Genomic DNA, 14,492 nt, shown 5'->3' with positions numbered 1-14,492 from the left:
AACAAGGATTCAGTTTCCCAAGCAATCTTCCCAGAGCTCACAGCAGTACTGTCTGGAAGTCAATAATAAGCGGTGAGTGATTCAACATATTCCCATGTGTGCTGAAAGGAGGCTCTTATGAGGACAGATTTGTGACATAAGGCGCGTGCTGCTCATATTAAAGGCAAAAACTCACTTTTTCCCCTCATTAGCATGCAGCTCTTGTCTGCAACGGCTGCACTTTATTTCAAGACAAAGTCTCAATTTATAGACAGACAAACAGCAATAATTGTTGGCATCACTTGAGGGATTTCTTTAAGCGATTAAGTGAATTCCAAACCACCAATTTTTAATGGTCAAAAAAAGGTCTGGACAACTTTTTTCCATTGTGTCATGGCAGTCTTTTCCATTGCATTTCTGGGAAGTAACGGAAAAGCCGACCTGACAGCAGTGACAGTAAAACGCATACGACACCTGTGACATTTTCCAGTAGTCCTGGTGTCAGCCAGCACATTGTGGTCAATTTGTGAGCATAAATGAAGGCCAGAACCTGCATATATGAGTTTCAGAGAACATGACGAGATATTTAAACCTATTGAGACTACATATGGGTTTTCCATGTGTACTTTATTGCTTGAGAAAACCTGAAGTAAATGTAAGGATTGGATCATTTTTCATGAATTCGTTATTATTTTGAATGTGCATGTCTGTCAACTGCTTATACATGCTGAGTTGTAAGTAACACGTTAATTTAAGATTAATATGTAAGTGGCTCCTGCTTAAGACCAGTCTTGCCCCTTGCCGATTGTGTTGATCTGATTGACACATCATAGAACCACATCTCAGTGTGGTGCAAATTAGTACTTATTTGACAGTGTCACTCAAAACACCACAAATAATATGCAAAATTTCTGATCCAGCTTTTAATTCAGCTCCCAGATGTATCTAATGCTGTGGCCTGCAAGTGTATAGTATTTTATAATGTTTGTCAAGTACATAAAACATTCATCCATCGGATATAGCAATTGTCCTCATCAGGGCTGCAGATGTACAGCACTAGCAGACTTTGGGTGAGAGGTGGGGTACACCCAGAGTTTTCACCAACCAATCACAGGGCACATATAGACAAAGAACCATTGTCGCATCAGGACAATTGAGAGTCTTCAATGAACCTAACATGAATGTTTTGGAAAAGAGGGAAGCTGCTGGAGTACCCGGAGAATACCACCACAAGTACGTGGAGAAAGATGCTAACTCCACACAAGAAGGCTTGAAGTTTTGAACCTCAGTACTATGAGCTTGACATGCTAACTACAGGGTCTCTGTGCTGCCCTTACATAAAAACAAACAAAAACATTACACCTAAATGCTTACGTTGCAGAAATTTTTTTTCTTTCTATCAGTTATGCAAGTCATATACCATTGCATCGTAACTCATTTTGGAACATCTCCTATCACCTCTCCCCCCCAATATAATAAATGTACGTTTGTTTGGCAGTATGTTCTGTTCTCTTCAGTTCAGGCTCGGATGCGGGTTCTCTCTATGTGGAGTTTACTTGTTTCCCTTGAGCTTGCTGGCTTTTCTCCATGTGCTTTGTCCCACAATCAAAATGTATGGTAGGTTAAGTGAAGGCTTTGTGTGAACATGAGTGTGAATTGTTGTCTGTATCTATGTGTCAGCCATGTGATCAACAGGTGATCAGTCAGGAGTGGATTGTCCCTCTCACCCGAAATCATCTGGGATAGGGTCCTCCCCCCTGTGACTCTAAGGAGAATGTGGTATAGAAAACAATTATATATTTTTTCTAAATATGTGAATTGCTGCCACCAGGTCATTTTGGGCGGTCTGTCATAATGGTACAAATTAAAGTAATACTTTTTTTTTTTTTTTTTTTGAAAAAAGGAAATAAACAGCTGACTTTAAACTCGCTGAAAGTGTTGACCTGGCTGAGAGGAACTTGGCAGAGCGGGGATGGGGTCCAGGGGAATGAGTCTATATCTGGATCCCTCTTCATCTTAGGAATGTTCGCCGGTTCCTCTCCAAACTTGCTGACGTCAGGAGTGGCCTTGGTTTGAAAACAGCCAGTTTAGAATGAAAATGGCATGCAGATGGCTGTTATAACTACATTTGTTACTGTAAATTGCGTAAATGTTCTACCTTTTTGATTTGCCCAACAATTACGAGTGGTGTATTTGAAATTCAATACTCATTGACAATTCAGGATTTCAGATGATTGCCCACTGGCTCCTGTGATTCTGACTCAACTGACATTATTTGTTTGTTTATTTGTTTGTTTTTTTACAAGTGCAGGAATGTTGAAACATTTTTCAAGTGAATACTGAAATTGTTTGGACTGCTGAATCATGTAGACAGAAATAGTAGTCGCCATTTGCTGGATTAGTCTCTGTTGATCCCATTGATCTAAGTAAAACAGCACTTAAGTATAGAACTATCCAACCATCCATTTTCCATACCACTTGTCCTCATTAGGGTCATGGGTGAGCTGCATCCTAGCCCAGCTGACTTTGATTATAATTTGAACTGTCTACAAGTTTAGGGGAAGAGTTGAATAAACAAATAATAACAGACCAAAAGAAAGACAATGTCAACTTGTGTCAGAGGTATTCAATTAAAATCCTAAAATGTCCAGTCCATTAACATGTCTTCAAGCTCAGGTCCATAACGTCTGGCATGGATGCATGCATTATACTGCAGTTGTAATTTTTTGTTTTTTAATTTGGCCGTTGAAATTTTTTTTAAGTGGGTTTGCAAAGGTTGGAGCTTGTTAAATTACACACACTCGTCTAAATCTGTGATTCAGTTACTTTTTAAACCAAGTACCACCTAAAACAAATCCATAAATAAATAAAAAATACTTTGGTTTCCAAGTACCACCATCACGAACATTAAAACACAGCAGCATACAAATGGTTCATCAAAAAAGAGGGTTGCGTAGAACGCAAGAGGCACCACATAGTTTTCCCGCCTCTTTCACTCTGACATATTTTCTTGCATACTGGCATGTGTGTGATCTGGTTCTCCGTGTGGTGTGCCACACAAAACATGCAGTTGGTAAGATCAACTTGCCCTTAAGGGATTGTAATCAGTATACTAGGTTAAAAATAGATCTGGGTCCATACAAAAAGGCGTCTGGATCTGGAACAGGACTGTCCTGATCCCATTTGCTTGTTAACACTTAAGTGAACCACATAGTTTGTGCTCTTTATTATCCTAGAGAACAGTCCCAATTCTATATTTTCCATGTATTCTGTCGTAAAACCAATAGGTTATGAAACACGGTCATAATGATGATCAGGTCTGGCCTATTGAGCACATAGAAAACACCCGGTTTTCCAAGCCTTTGTACAAGCATCTTGAATACGCTAAGGGTTAATTTTGCCTGCTAACATACGTAGTGCCCTGAGACTGAATCAACATTTAAACATTTTCAATCAACATAGCAGACAGCAGACAATGGACCCACTGGCCCCACCCACGCTTACCTTACATAAGTCAGCAGCAAACAACACATCTGGAAATCTACTGTGTTCAGGCCTGAGAGTGCCCTCGGCAAGTGGACCACACATTGTACATCACTTTAAAAGCTGTTCATATCTCTTTTTAATATGTTCTGTCATGAACGGAACAAAGGACAGGACCCAAAATGCACGACTCCAATTCAAATGGACAGTTTCAAAAAGAGAGGTTTAATAAACTGGCAGAGGTCGGTACACAGGCGGGCAATCCGCAAAGGCAACAGTGTCCAAACAATGTGAGGCAAAAAGGCAAGGTTAATTATCTGAACAGGGTCTAGGCTTACTATGAGTCGGTGACGTGGAAACAAGGTACAATGAACTGGCGACCAGAAAGAATGAGACATGAGGTTAAATGCATGGGGTAATTAGGGTAAACGAGGCACAGGTGGGGAAGATGCTCTCCGGAGCAGGTGTGTACGAGACAGGGGGAAGACAACAACCAGAACACACGCCCATGACATGTTCATTGTACGCCAATCGCATATACTGTAGACAAACAACTATACACGCTCAAATTCACAGTTACGGACAGTTTACAGTCTAGTTAGTTTAATAAGCATGTTTTGAGGATGTTGGCGTAGCCTGGGGAAACCCACGCATATTCAGATTTTATTTGTTAAATGAATACATTGCTTCATATTTTTTAAAAGTTTCAACCTGGAAAAGGTTGCAGTTCTTTTTCTTCATTCATTTGAAATTCAACATTGACTCAATACGCTCTCTTTTAAGAAAATGATTGGTTTCTTGATGTTCCACAATTCTCTTGGGGAGGCTATACGATAAAACTAAGATGTTGAGCTAATGGGCAAAATAATGTTTGAGTCTGGATTGCTTTGCAGATATATAAGGACCTGAAGTCACCTTAAAAAAAACATCCAGGCTATGATGATTAAACCTTATGAACATTTAACTTGTAGGCATTTCAGTTTGTGTCATTGTAGAGCTGGAGAATAATAATAAAGAACGTGATCTGCTCATTAGTAAGGCTTCTGGTCCCAGTCATTTTCCACTGTCTGAGTGAAAATGAGACCTGTTTAACACATCAGGATCAACTTAGTTTTCAGGGTCTCTTAAAACTCTGAACACTGGGTGGCCTGGTGAATTAATGCGCCCGTACTCATGCTACTGCGTGACCTCATGGCATTTTGTGTGTGTACGTGTCTGTGCATGTATGTGAGTAAAATTCCATTCAATGAGAGCGCAACTGTCAAAGGTGCTTTTGTGAGTGCGAAGCATGTTGTGCAGCCTGCCATCCTCACACATATAATAACATACGTACCCCACCTTTTGCCCTTTTATACGTTCCAACAGTTTATGCATTAAATCTACTTTTTGGCTGAACCCAGCACATATGCTGACATCTCACCATATGCGAACTTCTGGGCCTGGCATCACATCCGCCAGCCTGGGTTTGTAATCTATGCCCTGTTGACACTAGACTGCAAAGTGCATTGAGTTGGGAATGTAAATGGAATGAGTGTAAACATTTTACTCTGCTCTTCAACTCCTAAAGGTCCTAAAGTAGATGCAGGGTATGATAATGCAACGATCATTCCTGCGTAAGTGGACAAAAAATATGAAACTACCAACTATCAACGAAAGAAAACCCACCTTATTCAAGAAAAATAGAAACTCAACTCTCGAAAGATCGATCGATCGGTCGGTTGGTCGGTCGATAGATAGGAAAGGTACTGTCGGTCGGTCGATCGATAGATAGAATAATGACCATTAATGACTCTGACGCCTTCTTAATCATCTTCAAATTATTAACGAACATTACAATTACAAAAAATATAACTACGGCATGGCAAAAGTTCAAAAGTTAAACTATAGAACGGAGTCCCCAGCAGGTTCGGTTCCTGGCGGAGAATGAAGATCGTCTTCTTGTTGTATGCTGTCTCCTTTGCTTCCACGTGCGTGTCTTTCGGTGATGTCATGTATGAGCGGGTCACAAATGGCCAAAAGGCTTCCTTAACTTCTGCTCCTGCAAACTTACACATACTGCCCAAAAACAGATTCTACGACACCCACTGTCTTTTACAATTTGATACAATCCCCCCCCCCCCCCCCCCTCACCCACAAAGGAATGTTCTTGCTCATTAAGACCGTGATAATCCCTGACTTTTATAGGCTGTGCTTTTAATGTAAAATTAACTAACTACATCGATTTACCAATACCCAAATCAAGTGGAAGCAAATACTCACTCCATGGTCCATTGGTTTGGACTGAATTAAGCAACACTGCAAGCCAATGGAGCATTGTGCTGCCAATAAACAAACACTTCTCCTTTTGTCATTTTTCATTTGATCATTCAAACCCATGCAAAGGTCAAGCGAATGTGTGGAGACAGGACTGGAATAAACACTTTTATTACCCCACTCAGCAAAATACGTCTTCCAGACCATCCATCCATCCATTTTCTACCGCTTATCCGAGGTCGGGTCGCGGGGGCAGTAGCTTTAGGAGGGACACCCAGACTTGCCTCTCCCCAGCCACTTCATCCAGTTGACAGCTCCGCCCCTCTCTTCACCTGAGTGTCCAAGACATGCGGCTGCAAGTCCGTGCTTTGTCTGGTCCCTCACCTAGGACCGGTTTGCCATGGGTGACCCTACCAGGGGCGTGAAGCCCCAGACAACTTAGCACCTATGATCATTGGGACACACAAACCCCACTACCACGATCAGGTGACGGCTCAAGGAGCGGGTCTTCCAGACCTTCGGAAGAATTTAAAGTATTGTACTTAACTACAACCCCAATTCCAATGAAGTTGGGACGTTGTGTTAAACATAAATAAAAACAGAATACAATGATTTGCAAATCATGTTCAACCTATATTTTATTGAATACACTACAAAAACAAGATATTTAATGTTCAAACTGCTAAACTTTATTTTTTTTTAGCAAATAATCATTAACTTAAAATTTTATGGCTGCAACACATTCCAAAAAAGCTGGGACAGGGTCATGTTTACCACTGTGTTACATCACCTTTTCTTTTAACAACATTCAATAAATGTTTGAGAACTGAGGACACTAATTGTTGAAGCTTTGTAGGTGGAATTCTTTCCCTTTCTTGCTTGATGTACAGCTTCAGCTGTTCAACAGTCAGGGGTCTCCGTTGTTGTATTTTACGCTTCATAATGCGCCACACATTTTCAATGGGAGACAGGTCTGGACTGCAGGCAGACCAGTCTAGTACCTGCACTCTTTTACAACGAAGCCACGCTGTTGTAACACGTGCAGAATGTGGTTTGGCATTGTCTTGCTGAAATAAGCAGGGGTGTCCATGAAAAAGACGTTGTTGGATGGCAGCATATGTTTCTCCAAAACCAGTATGTACCTTTCAGCATGAATGGTGCCTTCACACATGTGTAAGTTACCCATGCCATTGGCACTAACACAGCCCCATACCATCACAGATGCTGGCTTTTGAACTTTGCATCCATAACAGTCCGGATGGTTCTTTTCCTCTTTGGCCCGGAAGACACGACGTCCACGATTTCCAAAAACAATTTTAAATGTGGACTCGTCAGACCACAGAACACTTTTCCACTTTGCATCAGTTCATCTTAGATGAGCTCGGGCCCAGAGAAGCCGGCGCCGTTTCTGGGTGTTGTTGATGAATGCCTTTTGCTTTGCATAGTAGAGTTTCAAGTTGCACTTACGGATGTAGCGCCAAACTGTATTTACTGACATTGGTTTTCTGAAGTGTTCCTGAGCCCCTGTGGTGATATCCTTTACACATTGTTGTCGTTTTTTGATGCAGTGCCGCCTAAGGGATCGAAGGTCACTGACATTCAATGTTGGTTTTCGGCCTTGCCGCTTACATGCAGTGATTTCTCCAGATTCTCTGAACCTTTTGATGATATTATGGACCGTAGATGATGAAATCCCTAAATTCCTTGCAATTGTACATTGAGGAACATTGTCCTTAAACTGTTTGACTATTTTCTCACGCACTTGTTCACAAAGAGGTGAACCTCGCCCCATCTTTGCTTGTGAATGACTGAGCAATTCAGGGAAGCTCCTTTTATACCCAATCATGGCACCCACCTGTTCCCAATTAGCCTGTTCACCTGTGGGATGTTCCAAACAGGTGTTTGATGAGCATTCCTCAACTTTCTCAGTCTTTTTTGCCACCTGTCCCAGCTTTTTTGGAACATTTTGCAGCCATAAAATTCGAAGTTAATGATTATTTGCTAAAAACAATCAAGTTTATCTGTTTGAACATTAAATATCTTGTCTTTGTAGTGTCCATCCATCCATCCATTGTCTGAGCCGCTTCTCCTCACTAGGGTCGCGGGCGTGCTGGAGCCTATCCCAGCTGTCATCGGGCAGGAGGCGGGGTACACCCTGAACTGGTTGCAAGCCAATCGCAGGGCACATAGAAACAAACAACCATCCGTACTCACATTCACACCTACGGGCAATTTTAGAGTCTCCAATTAATGCATGTTTTTGGGATGTGGGAGGGAACCGCAGTGCCCGGAGAAAACCCACGCAGGCACAGGGAGAACATGCAAACTCCACAAAGGCGGGACCGGGGATTGAACCCGGGTCCTCAGAACTGTGAGGCTGACGCTCTAACCAGTCGCCCACCATGCCGCCGTCTTTGTAGTGTATTCAATTAAATATAGGTTGCACATGATTTGCAAATCATTGTATTCTGTTTTTATTTATGTTTAACACAACGTCCCAACTTCATTGGAATTGGGGTTGTATGACTAAGTACAATGATGTCCAAGAGAAAGCCAGCAAGTGGGGCTTGGACGCATACCAAAGCATTACATTATGTAATCTAGTTTAATGAGAATAATCCCTATATGTGCATGATAGGCATAGGAACAGTGGAGAATTGACTTCACAACAGTTTCTTCCTCTTTGCCAGACACAGTACTCTGTCATCTGGAAAATTCCAGTCACTAATCCAAGAGTTGTGTACTGCGATAAGAAACATATTCTCAATGGTGGTAGAGAAATAACATTTGAGTCCTTTTTCAAACAGGCTTTAAATTCCAAACATTATTAACTGTACAAGGTAATGTTGAATGTGATGTGAAATGGGACTGTACCTGGAACAGATTTTTTTTGTCACTTTTCTTTTTTTTTTTACACACAACTACAAATCTTGCAAAATGATTTTGACTTTCAAAATGACTTTCAAAACTGGCTCCTTACGAAATTGATGGGAGAAACCTCCAATGGTACATAGATGGCCACTGTTTCGGGGTGTAAATTGAGTTTCTCACTATTCTCATTGCAAAATCACACAAAATCACAGCGTGAGAGGGACAATATGAATGCTGGAGTCAAAATGACGGAGGGGTTCAAATGATAAGAGATGTTGTATGAGCTCAGCAGAAAGATAAGTGTGTAAGCATGGACAAATGGACAAATTTGCATTTGCCTTTAATTCTGGTAAAAGAAAAAAAAAAAGTTTATGGAATAATTAAACAAATAATAAATAATTTGCCTGGATGGATCTTCAGGTAGAACTTCCTCACTGTCCTTTTTGTGGTATTTAATTCCTCTCTTCTTGAACTGCTTCTCCACTTCCTGTTACTTTTACTTCCTGGGGTCGTGTAAGTTAAATGGTTCGGCCTTTTCCTCAGATGTAACAAACAAACAGCAACAACAACAAAACAATGGCTTGTGTAATGTGCTTGTTGTTTCTGTTTATTAGTAGAAAGGGGGAAGCATACTGGATAGGAGTGAAACTTGAGCAGTCTGTTTTTTGTTGACAATTGAGACTAACATCAGCAGTTATGACCAGACCCAGCCAATGATAAATTATTATGACGAGTCAGTATCTGGGATGCGCAAAAGCCAGCAAACAAAGTACATGAGAGGACACATAACAGCTCATCCTGCTTGTCGATTTCAATGTTTGTGTTCACCTTTGTCTGTACATTTTGATTGTAACTTTCAGTCTGTTTGCATGACCCTCTCAATTCCTGAGATTTGTTCGGGCCACTCTTTTCTCCAACAATAAGTTGTCTTTTACTACCGCCTAGTGGACAAAATGTGCTAGCGCTGTCCTGACGGAAGCGTTCCTTAAAAAAAGAAGAAAAAAAAAAAGGTCAAACTTGTGTCAAACAAAACAAGAACAAAAAAACTCCAGTAAAAGTTGAGGTACTGATTCAACCCCTCTACTTATATGAAAGTAAAAAGTAGGCTTCAGTCTATGTACCGAATTACAAATGTAAAAGTGAATTCTTACTGTCACTTATATACAATACCCGTTTTAAAATGTGGTACAATGGGTAAATAATCCATCCATCCATCCATCCATTTTCTGAGCCGCTTCTCCTCACTAGGGTCGCGGGCGTGCTGGAGCCTATCCCAGCTGTCATCGGGCAGGAGGCGGGGTACACCCTGAACTGGTTGCCAGCCAATCACAGGGCACATACAAACAAACAACCATTCGCACTCACAGTCATGCCTATGGGCAATTTAGAGTCTCCAATTAATGCATGTTTTTGGGATGTGGGAGGAAACCGGAGTGCCCGGAGAAAACCCATGCAGGCACAGGGAGTACATGCAAACTCCACACAGGCGGGACCGGGGATTGAACCCGGGTCCTCAGCACTGTGAGGCTGATGCTCTAACCAGTCGGCCACCGTGCCGCCGGGTAAAGAATCTGCACACAAAATAGTTTCCCTCTTTAAAGAAGGCACACTTGCGTGCATTTATTAACTATTCAAGTTAATAAATGTATCAACTTACAACTTAATACATTTATCAACTTGCATAGTGCTCGAACTGAGAGTGAAAAACGCAATCAAAATAAAGTGATTTCCTTGGCTTTGCTAACATTGACTGGCAATAAAAATAAATTAAACTAAATTTTATTTATAGCCTGTAGCACTTTAAGAATAACCACAGCAGCAACAAAGTGGTCTACATAGGGCAATTTAACATAGCCTTTATGAAACAATAAAACAATCACGTTTCAACAATAAAATAAAAAAATAAATAAACAAGACACTAAAACAAGGGCAGAATCTCAAACTGTGTTAAACACCAAGGAATTTAAAATGGGTTTGAGGTGGGTTTTAAAAATGGATCGGGAGATTGCTTGTCTAATGTGCACTGGGAGGTCATCCCATAGTTAAGGCCATTGGCGCTAACACAGGCCCATACCATCACAGATGCTGGCTTTTGAACTTTGTGTCCATAACATTCCAGATGCTTCTTTTCCTCTGGCCCGGAGGACACAGCGTCAACAATTTCCCCCAAAAATTTGAAATGTGGACTCGTCGGACCACAGAACACTTTTTCACTTTGCATCAGTCCATCTGAGTTGAGCTCGGGCCCAGAGAAGCCGGCGGTGTTTCTGGGTGTTGTTCATAAATGGCTTTTGCTTCGCATAGCAGAGTTTCGGGGTGCACTTACGGATGTAGCGCCGAACTGTATTTACTGTCATTGGTTTTCTGAAGTGTTCCTGAGCCCATGTGGGTATCCTTTACACAATGATGTTGGTTTTTGATGCAGCGCCACCTGAGGGATCGAAGGTCACAGTGGACGTCGTGTCCTCCGGGCCAAAGAGTAAAAGAACCATCCGGACGCAAAGTATTATTTTGTGGTTTAAAACCATCCATCCATCCATCCATCCATCCATTTTCAGAGCCACTTCTCCTCACTAGGGTCACGGACGTGCTGGAGCCTATCCGAGCTGTCATCGGGCAGGAGGCGGGGTACACCCTGAACTGGTTGCCAGCCAATCGCAGGGCACATAGAAGCAAACAACCATTCGCACTCACAATCATGCCTACGGGCAATTTAGAGTCTCCAATTAATGCATGTTTTTGGGATGTGGGAGGAAACCGCTGCACCAAAATCAACAATACTCCCAATGACAGCAAACTCATGGATTCTGTCAGATCAAATCCAAGATTACCCCATTCCTATAGGAAACATTAGGTATTTAGGTATTTATATTTTGCCAAAGCTCACAGAGCTAACCAATCTAAATTACACACCACTTCTGGAAAAAAATCTCATCTGATTTAAGACGCTGGAATAATTTATCTATATCACTACTGGGAAGTATAGCCACAATAAAAATGAAAACCTTACTTCAAATAATTTATTCTCAATGATTCCATGTAAACCCACATTTAAGTGGTTTCAAACATTAGATTCTGCCGTAATAAATTTGTATTCAAAAAATTACAAAGCAAGAATTAGTTCATCCACTAACTTCCACCGCCAACCAGCCCAGAGGATTTCACCAACAAAGACGCCCCCACCCTGTTTCAGCAAAGTAAACAGGAGGGAGGCATAAATGCTCCCAAATTTAAACACTATTATTTTGCTAACCAATTACAATACTTCATCAAATGGTTGCACCACAGTGAGGAGTGTGATTCTTGGCTCGAATTGGAGCAGATGGATTGCAACATCATCAAACTCCCAAAACTTTTTTCCACAATTCTTAAACGCCATGAATGCATCAAGAACCCAATAATCGCATCCACCTTAAGGGCTTGGTGGCAAGGTTTAGAAGCGACAGGATCTCAATTAGCTCCTAGTATGCTCTCCCAAATGTGGCATAATCCATCTTTCAATATTAATAATAAACCACTTCATTTTAGTACATGGGGACAACATGGAATTGACCACCTACAACAACTATTTAACAATAATGTTTTTAGGACACGTGATGCTGACCTGCTGTGCGGTTCTTGTCCTTGCCTGGTATTGGGAGTGGGAGATGGGTGGCCAGACCTGGCTCTTAATCACTCACTTAGCACACGCTTACTTTTCTCACTAATTCACATCTGGGCACATATAGATATCAAAGGGTTCCTGGGGGACTGGCATGGGGTCGGGAGGGTGTGGGTGTCGGATCGGGTTACAGCACGTCTGTGCTGTTTCCCGGTCCGTGCGCCCTGCCCCTCCGCCCTGCCTGCCCCCCTGGATTTTAAATGCATCACACACACTCATCCCCACGTTTTAATGCATCACATACACCCATCTCTGGGGGACGGTGGGTGTACAGTGGACTGTTAGGCAGCAGTGCCTGGTAGTCCTGCCCCTCTTGGCTTACTGGCCTCTCCAGATTTTAATGCACCACACCACTCGGGGGCACTGATACACGGGGAAGGGCCAATGACTGCCAGTCGGGGACCTAGCAGTCATTGTAACAGGGGGGAGGTGGGTTCTCACAAAGCTGCATGGCGATGCAGCAGAGGCCGGGCCCCCCGGGCTGGATGACTGCTTGGCGTTGGGGCTCCCCTCTCATGACCCTTCCTCAACATGCTAAATATAGATTCTTGATTCCTTTGCCTGGGTAGTGTGCCATCTGACAATAACAAGACTATAATAAATAACAAGGCTGTGGGGTGGGTGGCATTGGGTCCCTTTGGCCTCCTCCGGATGGCCGGTTGTCGTGGCGCCTCGGTGGGGCCGGCGGATCGCCCTGGGTCCCTTGGTGTGGGACTGCTTTCGGGAAAACGAGTAAGGCAGTGCTACTGTCGAGTGGTGCGGTGGAATTCTTTTTTAGTGTCTAAACACGTGTAAGAAACTGTGAGTTGATGTTAGTATAACCTGTGTTGTTATTAGTGATCCCAGCACAAGTAAGTCTCTAGTGTTTCTATCGAACTTATTAGTGAATGAACACCATATTACATGCATATTAGTCAACTGGTGAGCTGGCACATCGAGGAAGGGTGAGCACAACAAGGTAGAAGGCCTCTCTCCTCCGAATAAAACTAAATTTGTTGTGGTTGGAGTCATTGGTTTAGTCCATTTGTCAATGTATTTTATTTGATCTAGATTACACGTTGCACAAAATTTTAAAGAATTCAGTGATTCTTCCGCATACCACTGGAAGGAGCCCGCGTACCACTGAATGAACACCTGTCAATCACAGGCCTGAAAGAATTAGACAAGCCTTCACACTAACATTCATCATATATTGCGCAATCTTTTTGAGTCTTTAATACTTTTTGGGGACAAAACCACTGAGTCAACACAGATTCACACCCAGAATCATTGTGTAAGGCGACGCTTCACTATGCAGCCCTGAGCAATATTCTACTCAAATTGTTGTTCCAATCATTTGTATAAAACAGTTTGAGCAAACCAAAAAGCAAATGAGCCTTGTGTTGATTTGTGTGGCCTAGTTGGAATGCTCCCATTTGACTCTTTAATTGTTCCCTGGATAAACCTGATTTGACTGATAGGTGTTAAACCATGCAATTCACCCAAGCAACTGCTAAGACTTGACTAGGATACTACTATAGTGTACTTGTTCCATTGTAGAAACAGGGAGTATAAAATTTGAAATACCTGTATCACGATTGTAGAAGATCACACTTCTGGCATTCTGCCATTGTAAATGATTCTGTAAATTAACAGTATACCTTAAAGGTTGCTCAACAAAACAATTCTGAATAATACAATCAGTTATAGTTTCCACCATATTGTTCGATGAATTTATTTGCTTTCATCCTGCATATGCACAGACAGTATTAAATAAATCTCCACATCTAATAACAATCAAGCCGAGAGATGCATCAAAAAGTTTGACTTTACAAATAATGATTCCAACAAATTAGTATTCACAAATGTATAGTGGATAGTGTTGGATAACTGCACTGCATTATACAGTACTAAGATGTTTCTGATATTTTAACTCAGCAACTACCTAATTAAATGAGTTATCCAAAATGCCAAAACAGCTCCGTGCGCTGCACACTAAAGTACAATCACAACAACAACATTGTGAAATGAATACCTCACTGATCGTGTCAATGAACATTGTTTATTATTTTGTGAAGTCAAAATCTATATTTCTGCTTCATTTTACATGGTTTGGATCGTAGCATTAAATTACACAATCGTGAACATGATTCACGATTACAGCCTCTATTTGCCCTATTATTTGTAATGATTTTTAATACTGCACTGTAATGTTTTAATGTATTTATGCTTTTTACTTAATAGTCTCAATATTACCGCTGTATGA

This window comes from Phycodurus eques, chromosome 7, assembly GCF_024500275.1.
Source record: "Phycodurus eques isolate BA_2022a chromosome 7, UOR_Pequ_1.1, whole genome shotgun sequence".
Taxonomy (NCBI): domain Eukaryota; kingdom Metazoa; phylum Chordata; class Actinopteri; order Syngnathiformes; family Syngnathidae; genus Phycodurus; species Phycodurus eques.
This window is presented reverse-complemented; position numbering follows the sequence as displayed.